This window comes from Pantherophis guttatus, chromosome 1 (genome assembly GCF_059756535.1).
Source record: "Pantherophis guttatus breed Tessera chromosome 1, ASM5975653v1, whole genome shotgun sequence".
Classification (NCBI taxonomy): Eukaryota; Metazoa; Chordata; class Lepidosauria; order Squamata; family Colubridae; genus Pantherophis; species Pantherophis guttatus.
Window position 1 is genome coordinate 327,487,944 of NC_142063.1, and position 19,744 is coordinate 327,507,687.

At 43.1% G+C, this 19,744-nt stretch overlaps 1 long non-coding RNA gene across 1 annotated transcript; it reads right to left on the reverse strand.

Moving 5' to 3' along the window:
* Positions 1-695: 695 nt before the first annotated feature.
* LOC148116983 (uncharacterized) lies at positions 696-5,311 on the reverse strand. The gene is made up of 4 exons (XR_015734015.1): positions 5,239-5,311; positions 4,995-5,090; positions 3,873-3,958; positions 696-1,362 (listed from the first exon to the last, which is right to left on the reverse strand). It is a non-coding gene; the product is annotated as an uncharacterized LOC148116983 (long non-coding RNA).
* Positions 5,312-19,744: the final 14,433 nt, after the last annotated feature.

Genomic DNA, 19,744 nt, shown 5'->3' on the forward strand with positions numbered 1-19,744 from the left:
CCTGCAATCCATTGCATGAGCAAGCAACTGAATCTTCCTGCCTGCAATCAAGCTCATCAGTGAGCAGCTCTATCTGCCTGCCTTGTCCCTTCAATTGGATAAGTTTTTTTCCCCTTTGGGAGCTTTAAAAAAAAATAGTTAATTGGGGGGGTTTTTTAGTTGTTCTTTTTTTAGACCTAGCCATTTAAAGTTTAGGAAGTTTTAAATTTAGCTGCTTTTATATACTGTAAAAATAAAAATAAAATAAAATAAAATTTGTGCAGCTTTCTGAGATTTTGTATGTTTCTGTAGTGTTTCACTCTAACTACACAAACACACAAAATCTCACAAAGCTGTATGTGGAATTTTGTGTGTGTAAAGTGTGAAAGTTGGTTTTTTGGACTTTTTGTGGCTGTGTGAAGTTCCTGCTTATTGCAGGGGCCATTTTGGGTCTAGCACAGCTGCTTTTACATTGTGGGTGAGCCAGTTGTGTTGTGTTGTGTTGTGTGTGTGTAAAGTGTGAAAGTTGGTTTTTTGGGCTTTTTGTGGCTGTGTGAGGTTCCTGCTTGTTGCAGGGGCCATTTTGGGTTTTAGTAATAAACTTCTGCATTGGGGGTCCCTACCCAGCCGGAGAACTGAAGAGATTCTACCAATATTGTCTGCAGCTTTATTATGGTTTGGTTTCAGATGGGGACAGACAAAAGTAGGACAACAAATTGGTCTGAGTTTTACCCTTGCAGGGATTTCTTTATTGCTCAAATTACAAAAACAGAACTTTAGTTTTGCTAACTTAAAGTTTTAATCCCCACTCTTTTCTTCCCCTCTGCTGATTTTGCCCTACTTTCTATGCCCAAGGCTTATCCTTATTGACTTATTTATTTACAGAAATACTGCAATCCTTTTTTTTAGCTTTATGTTCTGTGTCTCATCAGTTTGTCTCCTTTTCCAACTTTCTGTTTGAGGTATATAAACAGCTGCCTGTAGATCAAGCAAATCCCTGGTCTTTGCTGAAATTGTGACTGGTTCTTTAATTGCTGCTGTGTTCACTCCAGTCACCTTCTTCCTTTTAGCTGCAGTCCTTTTTGTCCATGAGTCTCTTAGGTTACCAGCTCCCTCTGTCTTTGATCTTCTTCACTTTTGGTAGATCCTTTGCTGTCCAGCTGCTGGGAGAGTCACTTAAAAGTGAGCCTCAGCTCTTTGTCAAGCTGTTGTTGTTCCTTTCCTCAGTGTTTTATTGGTGGCCAGTTTTACTTTTCCTCCGGGCTACCTGGAGTTGCCTCTACTTATCATCTTTTTAGCTGCTGACACTCCAGCTACTCCTCTGCACCGTCCCTTGTCATCTTCTCCCTTGGATTCTTGCTTTCTGTTTCCTTTTCGATGAAACTGTAATTTATACAGACATAGACATAGACAGGCATTAGTTCCAGCAGGAAATCTCTCCCTGACCACCTCCTTCTGACTCTGATTTTCTCTCATTTCCATTGGAGCTCTTGATCTGTTAGCTGGCTGGCCGGGGGGGGGGGGGTGTTGGTTGATAAAAAATACAGATTTCTGTCATTTCTACATATTGAAGGTCAAAACATTCTATTGGTGCAAGGAAGCATTCCTGAAAGCAGAAATCTGTCTTATGCACAATAATGACTAAAGCAGGTTTATGACCATAACAGAAAGGGGATTTCTTTACAGGAAACATATTAGAAGTTTACAAAGGCTAGCAACTAGTTAGCTACATCCTACCAAGAGATGGATTGAAGAACCTGTATCCCGCCTATAAGTGCCTAGGAAGAAAGGCAGAAAGTTGGGATGGGGGATGGGGGATGTAGTAATCTAATAGATGAAGGGCAGGGCAGAGAGAGTGAAAGAGGGGACACAGAATCAAGCATTAACTCTCGATGCATAATATCCCTTCAGGGTATATATACATACAAGATCAAGGGAGGTACTAATACCACTCTATAAAGCCTTAGTAAGACCACACCTAGAATACTGCATCCAGTTTTGGTCACCACATTATAAAAAAGATGTTGAGACTCTAGAAAAAGTGCAGAGAAAAGCAACCAGGATGATTAGGGGACTGGAAGCTAAAACATATGAAGAATGATTATAGGGACTGGGCATGGCTAGTCTAGTGAAGAGAAGGACCAGGAGAGACATGATAGGAGTCTTCCAATATTTGAGGGGCTGCCAGAGAGAGGAAGGGGTCAAACTATTTTCCAAGGCACCTGAAAGCCAGACAAGGAATAATGGATGGAAACTGATCAAGGAGAGATTCAACCTAGAAATAAGGAGAAATTTTCTGACAGTGAGAACAATCAACCAAAGGAACAGCCTGCCTTCAGAAGTTGTGGGAGCTTCATCACTGGAAGCTTTCAAGAAGAGATTGGACTGCCATTTGTCAGAAATGTTGTAGGGTCTCCTGCTTGGGCGGGGGGTTGGATTAGATGACCTACAAGGTCCCTTCCAACTCTATAAATCTGTAAATCTATAAGGGTAATAGTTTATGAGTAGCTGACGTCACTGCTATTGGATTTGGATCTTCAGTAGTAGAATGACTATGGATCTACTAGAGAGAAGGAAGAGCTTCTACCTTTACAAAGCCTCTGTGAAGGCAGAGCTTTTTGTATGATCTTCCTTTCACCAGGATCTTGATCATGGCCATCACAGGGGCAAGAGATATAGAGGGCTGTTGACATGACATCATTGCATAAAGGATCCAAATTATGTAAAATGTACTAATGTACCAAATCATGTAAAATGTACTGCGGAAAAATACCATGTCATATAAATGGGTTGCTCAGGATATGGGGAAAGCAAAGACTTGAAGCACAGAATCCTATTCCAAGGGCTGAGAGCAGAGAGTAAGAGTATATGAGACTGAAAATAAGAGATGTGGGAGGCAGAGCAAGTACATCAGAGAAAGAAGAAAGGGAAAGACAAAGGGGAGAAAATGTCAGAAAAGAAGAAAGTTGGGCCATTTTCAACTTGACAAGAAGAAAATAAAGCAATGCTGAAGAAGATTCAGGAGAGAAAAGAACAAGGATGAGGTGACATAGGAGGTAACAGTTCTACTGAAAAATACAAAGGAATAAAATCATGCATGAGAGTGGAACAAAACAGCTTAGTCCTCCCATATATAATTCAATCTCTCTGAGAAAAACCTGCATGAATTTTGTAACCCTGTAAAGCAATAAAGGAATAAAACTTCAGCTCAGCTAGCATGGACAGGAGTGAGGGATTCTGGGAAGGATCTGTTCAGTCTAGGACAGAGCTATCAAACTCACAGCCTGCGGGCCGGATGCATCATGCCCTGGCCCATGTCCTGTTTAACAAAGGTGGGGGGAAGTCCCAATCTGTCATGTGACACCACCATGACGCCGCGAGTTTGATAGCCCTGATCTAGAACAATATTTCTCAATCTTTACGAACATTAAGATGTATAGATTTCAAGATCCAGAATTCTGGCTGGGGAATTCTGGGAGTTGAAGTCTATATATTTTAAGATTTGCCAAGATTGAGAAACACTGGTCTATGAGCTTATGTTCTGGGCTCCCCTTCTGAGTAGGTATACTTCCTATGAAATATGCTGCCTCAATGCAATCTGTAAAGCCTCAATGCTCCTGCCATTTCATACAGTAACTAAAACCTGATCTTTAGGAGAGCATTCAGGGATTAAAAGAGATACATGGGATTGTTTTTTAATCCTTATTTATGGTCTGTTAATTTTGATACAATGATGACTTTAATACTATTATTATTGCTAGTGTTCTGTTTTTGTTACTTGATATTGTCACACATAAATGCCTTACCCATGCCAGGGGTCAATAGGGACACGGTAGTGCAGGGGTTAACACCAATACCCACTTGGCCAGCTCCACCCACAGACCACTCCTTACCTGAGTCCCCGCCCACAGGTATAAAAGGTTGGCACACTCCTTCCTGACTCTCACTTCCAGATACAGCATGTGATGTTATGTTGAGCCTGTAAATAAAAGAGACTTGTTTAAATGATTGAATCGTGTCAGTTATTGGGCCTGATCCATGGATTCTGTAACAATATGGTAGCAGAGGATGGTTATATGGCCCGATAACTCCAGATCACACAACGAGGACACATCACTACCTACGAGATGGCGACACCTCCAAAGCAACGAGAGAGTAACCCATCGGGATCGCCAGGGAAGGTAGAAACCTCAATCGACCCCAAAGCCACCGCAACAGAAAAAAAGGGGGAGGTCAAGAAAGGAAAAATAGCAGACCATGACGACCGGGAGGAAGAAAGGCTGCGGCTCGATGTCCTATGATTACTAAGGGAGCGAGCCAGCGACAAGAACCTCCTCGCAGACCTGTGGAGCTTCATAATGGACCACGAGGTGGCGAGGAGCGAGGAAGACTCGGATCCGGAGCTCGAGGAGCTGGACTCGGTGAGTGGATCGCCCCAAAAGGACGCCTCAACAGTCACCGAGCCCCAAAGCCCCGCTCAAAATTTGAAACGGCGGCCATCTTTGTCCACGTGGTCAGACAAGATGGCCGACCCCCATCCAATCGGCAGCCAGAATTCAAAATGGCCGGCGCGCGAAAAATGCCCGACCATAAGCGACGAAGAAAGCGACCGGGGTGAGGGGACTGAATCCGATTCAGACCCCAGATACACCCCGACCGAGCGGCAAGTCGATAAGGCCATGAAGACTCTTGCCGCTGCCTTCGGCCCAGGCCTCAAAATCGCTAAAGGGAAACCGGAGGGACCAAAACGAAAGGGGAGGTGAGAAGAGGGGCACCGGAACACCCACCCGAGGACCACGGATGCCCACACCAGCGCACCAACCCCCCTACGCACCCCAAGAACACCGCGCCTCTGATCGCCCAGGCCGCGCACCCCGGAACGCAGGGACTGGGGCAGCTACCTGCATTCGTCGCCGGGACCCCAACGCCATCAGGATCTTCATTTTGGAGAAGCCGCTGCGGGACGACACCTTCCGGAGCACACCTAGACCCCCAAGACCGAAGCCGAGGCCTACCTGACCGACAGAGGCCTCTACGCCGGAGCCGCGATGAACAGGTCCTTCCACGACGACGGCAGAGCTGAAATGGACTTCGCACATGCGCTCTTCCGCCTAGAGGAAGAAAAAAGAAAAAAATTGCAAAGCGGGACTTTTAAACTACCGGCAAGCGTTCCCATGCCGTACTGCTGCTATAGGCACATAAAGAACCATGGACAGCAGCCTGCAGTAAGTAATTTTACAAATAATGCTGGGAACTTACCAAGTGACTTTCCAAAGTTGAGGATGGATGGGGGCAATATCCTAGAGTGGTCACAGCAGCTTCAGGTGGTGTTCCTAAAAGAAAACATGTCACATTTTATTAATGAACCCCCAGAGAGACCATGGACTTTAGAGTTGGACTGTATGCACCATAGGGCATTTTACCTTTTAATTTCTAGCATATCTCCCACTATTTACCATAGCATTGGTCACAATCTTACCGTGTCAGAAATCATACAAAAAATGTTTGGGTTATTTTACAGTGAAAGTGTGGCAACCACTACCCAGATTTCCAAAGACTTCTTCTCTGCCAGAGTCAAACCGGGGACCCCCATAAGTGAGCATCTGGTGTCCCTAAACGCTACCAGGCAGAACTACACCTTAGGGGGGAAGTCATATCAGACCAGATCATGAAGAGTGTAATAATTAACTCTTTAGATCACTCATGGGACAGCTTCTTAGCACACTTAGATACTGTTAGTCTAGGCCTCCTATCCGTTGAGAAGCTGTCTAACAAACTGATCGCTGAAGACAATTTGAAAAGGAGCCGCTCTGGCTCCTCCAGGGAACATAAACATGAAAAGAAAGTAGCCTTCCAAGACAGGCAGCATAGCGTAACAGAGTGCTATAGCTGCGGGTCAAGGGGACATCTCAAGAGAGACTGCCCCAAGAACTACAGAGAGAGAAGTAGACCAGAACATAGATTCAGACAGACAGAGAGACACACTTCTGAGGAGAGGTACAGATGCAGGGACTCCCCCAATCCCAGAGACAGGAAGGGGAACAGGGATAGTTCACGTGACAGCAGAACAGGATCATTGTATGGGATAGGGGAGCGCTCCCACATAACATGTCAGGATGGGGAGGCCAACTCGTGGCTCCTGGACTCTGGGGCCTCCAACCACACGACCTATAACCAAAGTCTACTCTCCTCATTCACGGAGGAGAATTTTTCAATCAAGGTTGCAAACCAAAGCGAGGTTAAGGTAACAGGCAGGGGGGTAGTTACTCTGCCAGGCATAGGGAAAATAGAGGGGGTACTACTGGTCCCGGAGATACCCCACAACATATTGGCCACGTTAAAACTCAGTGAAGAATCAGGGATTAAGGTAACCTTCGCAGAAGGGAAGGCTCACGTTAGCAAGGGTAGAGAAAGTGTAGGTAGAGTGACAGTCAAGCAAGGGCTACCATACATAACATTCCATGAGAGTAACACACCCAGCACATACACCAACTCAGAATGCACAAAGGACACTGATCAGAACAAAGATGGGGAAGGACAGGTGAATGAGGGAGAGACGGAGAGCGAGGAGAACACGACACATGAGACACACACCACTGAACACACCCAGGGAAGACCATCGATAGGCAAACTCATGCATGATGGCTGTGCTCACTTACTACACCGGAGACTAGGGCACGCCAGCTTCCCCGTAGTCCAAAAAATGGCCAACTGTACCGAGGGCATCAAAATAAAGAGTTGTGAAAATTACCTCGAGTGCTCGGTGTGCAAATGTTCTAAGTTAAAGGTCAAGCCCAGACCTAAGAAATCCTCACGCGCCTCCAAACAAATATTCAATTTAGTCCATATGGATCTGGTGGGGCCACTAAGGCCATCATCAAATACCAGAAAAGATACTTTCTCACCATCGTAGACGACTATAGTCGTTATGGCTTCGTCTACACCCTAAAACGAAAGGATGAGGCCTTCCAAAAATTCAAAGAGTTCTACAAAAGGGTAGAGACTCAAAATAACACCCAAATCAAACAAATCATGACAGACAGAGGATCTGAGTTTCTGTCTAAGGATTTCTCTCATTGGCTCAGATCCAAAGGCGTGCTTCACTTTACGTCATCCCCATTCTCAGCCTTCCAGAATGGTGTCGTAGAACGACAGAATTCCACGCTACAGACCATGATCAGATGCGCCTTAGAGGACGCGGGAATTGGTCAACATTTTTGGTCTGAGGCCTTAGTCTACTCAAACTACACATTAAACAGAACCTGGTCCAGTGTAATAGACAAGACGCCATATGAACTCATGTACAACAAAAAACCACAAATAGCACACCTACATATATTCGGCGTAACCGCTGATGTCCATATACCCAAACAGCTGCGCAAGAAAGGGGACAAAGTATCCAGGAGACTGAGATTTATGGGGTACGAGCCAGGTACCAAAGGCTTTAGATTTGTAGACAATAACGACAGGTTCGTGGTCTCTAGGACAGCGGTATTCCATGAGCAAGCTAACTGGTCCAGAATACACCTCAATGAGGTACCCACCAGGCAGGAGACTAGACCAGACGAGCGAGTACTAGACAAACACAAAACGACAGATAGACAGGAAAGAATGGAACAAAAACCCAAGTGACAGGACATCAAGGTTGGGGAATGGAAAGGGAATCACCCCAAGATAAGTGTAGACTCACTAACACAAAAGGAAGCCAGGTACTTACATGACACTGAGCAAACGACAGATAGGCCAGTCAGAACGACCAGGAACCAATTACCCAGAAGGTTAAATGACTACGTGATGCACATACACACAAACCAAATCACACCGAACTCATATGAAGAGGTATTGAAACTACCACAAGAGGAGAGATCAAAGTGGGAATCGGCCATGGACAAAGAAATGAACAGTCTGAGGGAGCTAGAGGTCTACACCCCAGCCAAGGTTCCAGAGGGTAAAAATACGATAGGCACCAGGTGGATCTTCAAGATCAAGGACCTAGAAAGTGGTCAAAGCCTGTACAAGGCCAGACTGGTTGCCCAGGGATTCGCCCAGAGATTCCCAGAAGACTACACTGACACTTACTCCCCAACCGTAAGGACTGAAAGTGTCAAGAGTGCCCTGGTTATCGCTTCCCTGCTAGGGCTAGAGGTACACCAGTTCGACGTGCAGACAGCTTACCTGCACGCCAATCTAGACAAGGAAATATACGTTAGGGCACCACACAGTAAAGAGACCAACAGGGTGGATACCTGGCTACTTCACAAAAGCCTATATGGACTGAAACAATCCGGCAAACGCTGGTATGAATGTCTAGTTGAGGTCCTGAAGTCAATGGGGTTTACAGCAACCGTAGCCGACAACTGCTTCTTTACCAGGAGAGAGGGAAATTCACCAGAATACATCCTAGTCTACGTGGATGATATACTTTACATCAGTAAACACGAGGGAAACCGCAACGCCTTCGCCAGTAAACTGAGTGAGCACTTCACATTAAAGTACCTAGGGAAGATAAACAAATACCTAGGCGTACAAGTCAGTGAAACTCCCAAGGGTTTCCAACTGTCCCAGAAAGAAAAGATAGAAGAAATACTGCACAAATGCAACATGGCAGATGCCAAGGGATGTGAGTCACCCACGCAACCGGACTTCCTAAAAAATATGCATGGTGAATCACCCGAATTTGGAGACAACTCACTATATAGATCAGTCATAGGCTCTCTTTTATATATCGCCAACTGGACTAGGCCAGACATCACATTACCAGTCAATTTGCTGTCCAGGCATGTAGGTAAACCCACCTTGTACCACTGGGACGCTGTAAAGAGGGTACTGAGGTACCTGAAGCAAAGTGCCGATGCATGCCTAGTCCTAGAACCAGAACCGTCCAACGAACCCGTCCTCTCCTGCTATGCCGATGCTGACTGGGCCGGTGACACCAAAAGCCGGAAAAGCACATCAGGATACATATTCTACCTGAACAATAGTCCGGTACATTGATACACGGGAAAACAAAACTTAGTGGCTACCTCAACCACAGAGGCGGAGTACATATGCCTATCCAAGGCCGCAAACAACCTCATCTGGTTCGACGACCTACTCGCCAGTGTGTGGTGCGAACCAGAGTACCCAATAAACATCTACGAAGACAACAAGGCGGCCATAGAAATCTCCATGGCCGACGTGGTAGGGCAGAGATCCAGGCATATTGACATAAAGTACAAACATGTGAGGCAGCTCTCCAAAATCGGGTTCATAAAGGCCATACATTGCGACACAGAAGAACAGACTGCAGATATACTCACGAAACCACTACAGGGCAAGCAACACTCATACCTAGTATCCAAACTCAATGTCCGCCCTTGGGCACCACTAAAACGATCAGATCCACAGTCACAGGTCAGGCATTTAGAGGGGGATTTGTCACACATAAATGCCTTACCCATGCCAGGGGTCAATAGGGACACGGTAGTGCAGGGGTTAACACCAATACCCACTTGGCCAGCTCCACCCACAGACCACTCCTTACCTGAGTCCCCACCCACAGGTATAAAAGGTTGGCACACTCCTTCCTGACTCTCACTTCCAGATACAGCATGTGATGTTATGTTGAGCCTGTAAATAAAAGAGACTTGTTTAAATGATTGAATCGTGTCAGTTATTGGGCCTGATCCATGGATTCTGTAACAGATATTATGCACTCAGAGGCTTTGGAACAGAATGGAATACAAATGTTAGGCTCTGGGTATTGAATACAAGACAGAAGGATAGAATGGGGATTGAGTCAATCTATCAGAAGCATTAACACTGTTTAATCATCCAAATCAATTTTGCACACCACTAGTATGCCAAGTTTGACTAATTTGTAGTTCAATGAATTATGCAATCCTGAGAAGATAAGTTTCTTTCACAACAAAGGCAAGTATGGTACGTAGCAAACAATATTAAGTTAGATGCTTCAGTTATACCAGGGGTGTCAAACTTGCATCGTCATGGTGTCGTCACATGACATATTGTGACTTTTCCCCCCTTCACTAAACTGGGCATGGGCGTGGCCAGCGAGTGACGCATCTGGCCTGCGGGCTGCAAGTTTGACAGCTCTGAGTTATACAAACCAATGTTTTAAGAAATGCTTGGTAGCAGAACATATATTTTATATGTAGATATTCCTAGATCGAAGCTCTGAACTAGAATCCAAGGATTGGTAAATTCCTGTCAAGTCATTGAATTCAAGCTGTTGACTATGCAGGAATCAAAGCATTTCTGACAGATGGCTGTCAAATCACTTTCTATATATACATCACATTTCTGGGTAGGGAAAGGTAAGTGTTGTGGCCCGCCAGCAGCCTGCGTGGATCGTGGCTGATCCCGACGACGAGGAGGCTGGTGTGGTGTCGTGCCAGCAGCCTGCACAGCCGGCGTTCGCGTCGGACAGCGAGGAGGCTGAAGAGGATATGGTGCCAGAGGCAGAGACTCAGCCAGGGCCTTCAGAATCTCCAGAGGCTCCTTCAAGTGGAGAGAGCGAAGTGGAGGAGCCTCTCCTCAATGCTCGAGCATGCAAGGCTGCCAAGGCTACTCAGGAGGAGAGGTCTCTTCGAGAGTAAGGCTTGAGGATAATTGGCCACTCCCTTAGCCTATTTAAGTCACATGCCATTAGTAAGTTTCTTGCTAGAAACAACTTGTAATTATCATCAGAGTATTTTTGGAAAAATCTTATGTGTGTATCCTATTTTCTGGGCTGGTTGCCAACTTTTGCTGGACTTTGGTTTATTCTTGCTACTTAATAAATTTGATAAGGACCGTTGGTGTGTGTCAATATCCTCAGGAATCCGGAGCTGGGGCAGAACAGTAAGTGAATTTCACCCCTTATATATACTGTATATCCAATGAGGGGAATATTCTTGAAGTGCCTTGGTTAATTGGTCCCATTGCTGAATGTCTTGTCTTGCTAGAAAGTTTTACCCAACCTGCATCTTAACATTATCATGCTATGCTCTACTCTGGGACAATAAGGTGAATTAGAGGAACAGCCTAATTTGAAACTAAAAAGATATTTCAGTGTTTAAAAAAATGGAGTTAGATGGTCAGTCTAAGCTTCCCCAACCGAAGGACTCCAGATGTGTTGGACACAGCAGATCTAAAAGCTGGGAATTGTAGAAGATGAGGACGGTCATTTCTGGATGGCATCTGGTTGGGGATATTGCTTCTACCCTTTTCTGAAGCTCTGCTTGTGGAAAAAAAGGATCAAGTCACATGATTGAACTTTGAGTATAAGATTTTGAAAGTGATCTTGACCAGGATAAGTTCCAAAGAATGTGATGTACAGTATCTGTTTTCTGCCTTGCTGTTACTAAACCTCTGTGTAGCCATAGCAACTAGAGAGTAAAGGAATGAAATATTGCCAAGATAAAGAGATGAAGCAAAAATCCAAAAGGGAGTGATTCTTGGCCTTTCATTCTGAGCCTGTCAATCAATAGATTAATTGAAGAGTCAGAAGATTAGGCAGGCAGGCTGGGGATCAGCAAGTGAGAAACTGGGTCTTGCTGGACAAGTGAAGAGATAAAGTTTTAGTTTATCCAAAAATGTCTTCAATATCTATCTCAGCTGTCCCAAGAGTCTCCCCCAGCACAAATATCTTCACTGTTTGAGAAATACTCCACACATCAGATCCATCCTCAAATTCAAGCAGTATCCTAATCACATCTTTTTAATTCCGAACTCATGATCATATCAGTTCAAATATGCTCAGAAACTCTAATGCCTCGGTTTTTCTCTTCTGTCCCCATTTCTTTCTGCATGCGCCTCTTCTTCCTTAGCAGGGGATGCATTAACCTCTATTAGGAACTTCACTTTGTACCCTGAATTTTAATGAGTAGTAATTTAAAGAAAGAGTCAGTTCAGTCTTTTCTATAATGAAGCTTACTTGGGCGATGTGTGTGTCGGTATTTTTTATGTGTTGCAGAAATAAGATGAGAAGTGAATCTCACCCCATTTCAAAGTTCATTCCACTCATCATGTTTTCTATGGTTTGATCTTTTTTGTCCATATTGTAAGAAGCCCTGAGGTCTTATGAGAATCAGGTGGTCTCAAGATATAATTAAACAATACCTCCCTCCCTCCTTCCTCATTCCATGTCCCCCAAAGACCAATTAGGAAGCTCATAAGCAGAGCTAAGAAAGCTGCAGAAGGCATGTAGACCACTTCCATTCTTAACCTTAACCAGGGTGAGTGGAGGGGTATACACACACACACACACACACACACAGAGAGAGAGAGAGAGAAAGAGAGAGAGAGAGAGAGAGAGAGAGAGAGGGAGAGGGAGAGAGAGAGAGAGAGAGCCTAATACTAACCGGCTTGAATCCAAAGTGTTGCATAGCTCTTAATATTTAATACTTGCTATGGTTGCTAACACAGTTCCTGCAAGTGCCAAGCTACCCATGATACACCCACATCTGTGCACTCACACACAAACACACACATACAGTTAATTTATTTCATTAAATTTAGACATTGCCCATCATCAACGGACACTGAACAATGTACAATAACACTAACGGAATAAAAGAATGATAAAAGAATAGAAAAAAGCAAGAACCAAGAGTGAATCCCTTGCATTGAAAGCTAGCAGTGTGTAGCAACAGCCAAAAAAAGTGAATGCAATCCTTGATTGCATAAACAGAGGGATAGAGTCAAGATCACATGAAGTATTAGTATCACTTTATAAAACCTTAGAAACACTATATCTGGAATACGGCATTCCTTTTGGGTCACCACATTATAAAAAAGTTGTTGAGACTTTCGAACAAGTGCAGAGAAGAGCAACTAAGATGATTAAGGGCCTGGAGACTAAAACATATGAAGAACGGTTACAGGAATTGAGTATGGCTAATCTAGAGAAAAGAAGGACTAGGACTGACATGATAGCAGTGTTCCAATATTTGAGGGGCTGCCAGAAAGAAAGAGGGGATCAATCTATTTTCCAAAGCACTAGAAGGCAAGACAAGAAGCAATGGGTAGAAATTAGAGCCGAGGTAGCGCAGTGGTTAGAGTGCAGTACTGCAGCTACTTCAACTGACTGCTAGTTCAGCAGATCAGCAGTTCAAATCTCACCGGCTCAAGGTTGACTCAGCCTTCCATCCTTCCGAGGTGGGTAAAATGAGGACCCAGATTGTTGGGGGCAATATGCTAATGCTAATGCAATATGCTAATATGCAATATGCTATATGCTAACTTTGTAAACTGCTCAGAGAGGGCTGTAAAGCACTATGAAGCGGTATAGAAGTCTAAATAAATAAATAAAAAATGAATCAAGAAGAGAAGCAACCTAGAATTAAGGAGAAATTTCCTGAAAGTGAGAACAATAAACCAGTGGAATGAATGGCTTGTCTTCGGAAATTGTAGATGCTCCATCACTGGAGCTTTTAAGAAGAGACTGGACAGCTACTTGTCTGAAATGACTTGGGTTTCCTGCTTGAGCAGAGGGTTGGACTAGAAAACCTCCCATGTCCCTTCCAATTCCATTATTCTGTATTCTGTATTCTATCTGGCTAACCACACACATGCAGTTCGCCAACAGTTCCAACCCCCATCCCGAAGAGAACAGACAGGTCTTTAAGACTTTGGAGGGGGTGGCGGGGGGGGGGGAGCCACACAGATACAAGGGGAAATCTGGATAGCTCAACAGACAGAAGCACTGTAATTTAACACCAGCTGTCTGCAATTAAAAGTAAGATCGAATCTCGCCAGGCTCAAGGTTGACTCAGCCTTCCATCCTTTCTAAGGTAGGTAAATTGAGGACCCAGTTTGTGGGGTCAATAAGCTGACTTTGTATAAATATACAAAAGTATGAAGGCTATTGCTTAATGCACTGAGTCTCTGGAGAAGGGCGGCATATAAATCAAATTAAAAAAAAAATCTCATTCCAGAAGGCACTGCTCCATAACCACTTGATAATGCTGCTTAATCTCTAGAGTTATTAGATAAGCTTTCAAACACTGTTAATTTTGCTGGAACCATATAAAATGACTGCCTTAAATCCATCCAGCTTGAGAAGGATTCACCGAGCTAAAAACTGAAATCTAGAAATATTTTTCAACTATACACTATATTAGTTTCTGTTCCAGTTGAAGGTCCACTTTTACCCTCAAAATGATATATTCCTGCACAGAAAAACAAAGTTATGCACATAGAGACAATAAATAACAGAATAATAGAGTTGGAAGGGTAAGGAACGGAGTTGAAATAAAGAAAACTTTATTACTGTCCATCTTCTCAGGATGCACTGGGTGTTTGCAGCTTTGTTCTGAAAGGCTCATTAATCAAAAGGCAATTAATTCTCCATCAAGGGGGCAAATAAAAAAAAATACTGTCATTCAAGAGGACTCTCATATTGCTCTCCCTTGCAAGAACACCCTTCCAATTTCTGCAGAAAAAATATATATGATTATACACTTCATTAACACCCAACAAATGAGAAGTCTTGCATGGTTTATCACCATTGCTATGGAGATGGATTGCCTCAGGTTGCTGGAATCAAGAGGGAAGCATGGTAGACTCTAAGAAGAAATGGAGGAAAGAAGAAGTGACAGGAAAAAAAAATAATGGTTGAAAAGTTCATTTTTTTTAGGATACTGTTGCCCGCTATGAGCTTGTTTACTATGCAGTTCCCTCTGTTCCTTTATTGATTTATTTATAACAGAATTTTAATATCTCTTGTTGGCCTCAAAGCAAGAGCACTTCAAAGTGATTTATATCAAAAGGGAAAAAAAATAAAATCTCAGAAAAGAAATAAAAAAAAAACAATGTTCTTAACTAAAAAGAGCACAGTTAAAACCTTCATGCTACTTCTTAAAATAAAAGCAAGCAGACTAATAAATATTCTCACGAGGTGCAGTTAAATCAGGGGCATCTAAGGAAAGGATTTTAAAAAAGCAAAATGGCTTCCATGGTCATATGATTGAAGCCCAGACCATCATGTGAAAGAAGGCAAGGATTCACTTATGCAGCTACGGCTGTCATCTTTTGACCACCTCACTCAGTGTCCCTGTAGTTAGTCTTACTTCGTCTGGATGAAATTACAAAATCAGTGATGCCGCACAAAATGTCCCTACTTTGCCATGTCATCAACCAATGTTCTTTTGATGATGGAACATACAACGGAAGCTCTCGAGCTATTGAGACTCAGAGGTATATTGGACAACTTTCATCAGATTGGGATTCTGCAGTTGTGCTGAAATGATACAAAGTGTGGCTAATCGTGTGTGTGTGTGTGTGTGTGTGTGTGTGTGTGTGTAGGTGTGAAACAGGGTGTGTTGAAAAAGTGCAGGCTAGCTTACTAGAATACTGAACAGAAACATTTTACAGTGGAAGATCCTATATGTTCACATCTCCAAATATATAATGAAACAAGGATTGTGGGGGGGAGGGGGAAGTCTCAAATTAGACAAATAAGTAGGTCATATCTCAGATATCATGTGGGATGGTTTAGATTTTAGCAAGGAAAGGAAAGATAGAAAAATTGACAATAATGCAATCCTTTGAACTTTCCTTTCCTTTCCTTTCCTTTCCTTTCCTTTCCTTTCCTTTCCTTTCCTTCCCTTCCCTTCCCTTCCCTTCCCTTCCCTTCCCTTCCCTTCCCTTCCCTTCCCTTCCCTTTCCAAAATCTGTTTTAAGAAAAGGGAGACAGGCAAATTAACTTCAAGACCAAAAGTACAGAATCATGAGTGTCCATAATAAATGTAAGGTGAGAGTATCTTGGATCCATATAATAGCACAGGATCTGTCTTTGAACCCGTGCAATACCAAGCAATGGAAAAGAGAAGCAAAAGATATGAGCAAGCAGATGTTTCGGGGGGGGGGGAAGAAGAGAGCAATATATTTATCTCACATGAGCCAAAGCACCAATTTCATGCTGAAAAGAAACAAACATTGATCCAAACAAAGATAAATCCCTACCTATTTTTTTTTTTTTAAAAGGATGAACTGTCAAACTCAGATGTTGGTCCAAGCATCAATTACACATTCCTTTGTAAGCTTGTTTTTTTGTGGGGGTGAGGGTGGAATAGTTACAAATGCAACCATGAAAAAGCAGAGATTGTCCAAAGCATGAGAATCTCTTTTTTCAAAAAAGGCAAAATTGACTGTGCCTACTGTATGCTTGTTTTTAACCTGAGAAATATTAGTATTGCTCTTTACCATGCTTTGTTGAAATTTTTCATTTTTAAAAAATTAGCTTTTATCCAGGTGCCATTTTTTTCTAAACCTTTGCACAGTGGGTACTTTTCTGAACATCTAGTTCTGATACAAATAGTTTGGTTCTGATTGGGTTTATGGAGCCAGATTACACTGCAGCCAAAAACATATTTACTATCTACAGAACATTTTTTTCCAGATCTAATTATCTGAATAGACTAGAACAACAGAGTTAGAAGGGACCCTGGAGGTCTTCTAGTCCAACCCCCTGCTTAGGCAGGAAACCCTATACCACTTCAGACAAATGGTTATCCAACATCTTCTTAAAAATGTCCAGTGCTGGAGCACTCACAACTTCTAGAGGCAAGTTGTTCCACTGATTAATTGTTCTGTCAGGAAATTTCTCCTTAGTTCAAAGTTGCTTCTCTCCTTGATTAGTTTTCACCCATTGCTTCTTGTCCTACTCTCAGGTGCTTTGGAGAATAGCTTGACTCCCTCTTCTTTGTGGCAGCCCCTGAGATTTTGGAACACTGCTATCATGTCTCCCCTAATCCTTCCTTTCATTAAACTAGACATACCCAGTTCCTGCAACCGTTCTTCATATGTTTCAGCCTCCAGTCTCCTAATCATCTTTGTTGCTCTTCTCTGCACTCTTTCTAGAGTCTCCACATCTTTTTTTACATCATGGCGACCAAACCCGAATGCAGTATTCCAAGTGTGGCCTTACCAAGGCGTTATAAAGTGGTATTAACAGTTCTTCTGACATTAGCATCCAGGCTTCGTTTTCCCCTGATACAATTGTCAATCTAGCTCCAATAACTCATGTATTTAGAAGAAAGACCCCCCAAATAAATCTATATCTAAAGAAGATCATATCTTTTCTTTAGGGTAGTTTACTCGGTAGATATAATTGAATGGTAGGCTTAGTTGCTTAGGTGGTCTCTTATTAGTGGATGGCAAAACAATATATCTAATTGGACATACCTAACTGAATCCCCGATTCAGTTAAACCAAATTTATCTGGAGATTAATTTTCAAAGATGTTGTCCCTTGCAATTGGAATGACTGAGGGATTGCCTTTTTGTTCTGAGAGTCTACCTGTACAACTCCATCTACCAGAATGAGCCTACTGCCGATCCTGTCAGCCAAACAGTGTTGTCTAGCAGACACCAGAAGACAGACCTTCTCTGCAGAGGCCCCTGCTCTATGAGACATCCTCTCTTTGTAGATTAGAATGGACCCTAATCCTGTTAGCTTTTCCTAAGGCCCCCAAAACCTGGCTACATTCCTAAGTATTGGAGTGCTGAATGTTTCAAGGGCCCCAGTTTCTGGCTTTATTGCTAACTGGTCAAATATCATCCATATCTGACTCCCAATTCAGAGGAAATTATGACAAAATAGATGGTTTCTGCAGAATTTCTGAAAAGAGAAGGTTGGCTTAATTTCATAGACAATGCATATGATCTCTCCTCTCTCCTCCCCTTCCCTCCCCTCCCCTCTTCTTCTTCTTTTTTTAAATAAGAGCCTTGTCCATTTCTGGAGGCTGTTGACAATGAGATTCTCCACTGCCTTCTGATTCCTGGGCAACTTTCTCTTCCTGGGCCAGACCTTCATGGTTATAACCAATGGTGGGATTCTACTGGTTCTACCTGGTTCGGGTGAACCAGTAACGGTGGCAGTGGGAGGCTCCACCCACCTGCCTGGACATCATCACGGATGCACACATGCGGAGAGGTGGCGTGCGCACTCACATTTCTGAACTGGTAATGAAGGTAAGTGAATACCACTACTGGTTATAATATGAAACAGGAACTGGGAACAGAAAGAAGAAATGTGACTTAGGGTCTGGAAAGCTCTGGACGTCTTACTTTATTAACTAGCAGCAGTTTTATTTATTACGGTACTTATTTATTCATTAGATTTATGTCCCAAACTGTGCCCCAGAGCTCAGAACATTGCTTCTAGCACTCCCTTTTCCATCCCCCCACAACAATCCTGTGAAGAAAGTTGGACTGAGAGATAACGAATGACAGGCTCAAAGTCAACTGAGAATGGACTTCAGAATGGATTTCCTATTTAGCTCACTATAAAATCATAGGAAAAACACCCTCCTCTGCCACATCTTCTATATATCCCTAGGATTTTATTATTGGCTTTCCTAATGTGGGATGACAAGAGTAGTAATTCCTACTTTTCTGGAGGTAACCAGGTTAGTGAAGTGTAGCCTTACTTCTTAATTAACTTAGTAAGAGTATTCTGCCATCACTACAGTAGTTCCTCAATGAAATTAAATGTAGGGGCAATGGACTGATAGCTATTATTCCAAACATGTATTGAACTCAACCTGAAATGTGCAGCTCTGGTTGAGCATGAATTTTCTCCAAATTTTGTATCCTTCCCCTACCTAAGTACATAACCTGCAGATGTTTGGAATTCTTCATTACATATTAGTCATTGTCAAGTTTCCCTGGGAGCATCATGCTCAAAATACTTTGCAGACTGAAATAGTCTGGTGGCCATGGCATCCTCACATGTACCAGCTGCTGCCCCAGCTGCTCAGGCAGTGGCTAATGCTGTCCATGTTCTGCAAAGATTACACAGTAGGAAGCCAGTTCCCCCATCTATTTACACATATTGACTGTAAAATTGTACGCAGACATGTTCGCTGACCTGAAACATAGAGAGGTTAGCAAACGGAGGGCTGGTGGGGAGGAGTGGTGGGGGGGAGAGAGAAATGGATGGATAGGAATAGAAAACACGAGATAGGGAGGGTTACATTCTCTTTATGGTTTTTGCACACCAGAGAATTTGAAGAGGTGTCAACTGATGAGGAAATTGTTGGCGTGGAATCACTTGATGTAGAGAGACAGCTCTTAGACTGATGAGCACCCTTGATACGTCTTCCAAAGTAGGTCGAAAAGCTGGATGGCAGCCAAGGAGTCAATTCCAAAAAAACTCTTGGACTTAAGAATTCTTTAGTCTAAAGGCTGTGCCCTCTGATCCACATGGTACCCCATGATTAATTCACTTATGCAGTGGCTCATCCTATAGCTGATACTGTGAATATCTATATTCTTGCATAAGGCATACAAACACGTATCATTTTTTTTTTTTTAAAAAAAGCCTTTATTGTGGTTTTTTTTTTCTAGAAATAGGCTCAGAAATGATCTCACATAAGTGAAGTGATAGAAAGACTGGCACATGGATTAGAGAATAAACAAAAGTATATAATATCATTAAAAGAATAAAAGAATGGAAATGGAAATGGGCTGGTCACATAGTGAGAAGAACTGATGCAGGGGTGAAATCCAGCAGGTTCTGACAGGTTCAGGATAACCGGTAGTGGAAATTTTAAGCAGTTCGGAGAACCAGCAAATACCACCTCTGGCTTGCCCCAGAGTGGGGAGGGAATGGAGATTTTGCAGTAGCCTTCCTCTACCACACCCACCAAGCCATGCCCACAGAACCGGTAGTAAAAAAAATTGGATTTCACCACTGTTGATGGCAGGTGAACTAAGGCAGTCATAGAATGTATCCCACTTGATAAAAAGTGTCCACAAAAGAGACCTAAAACAAGAGG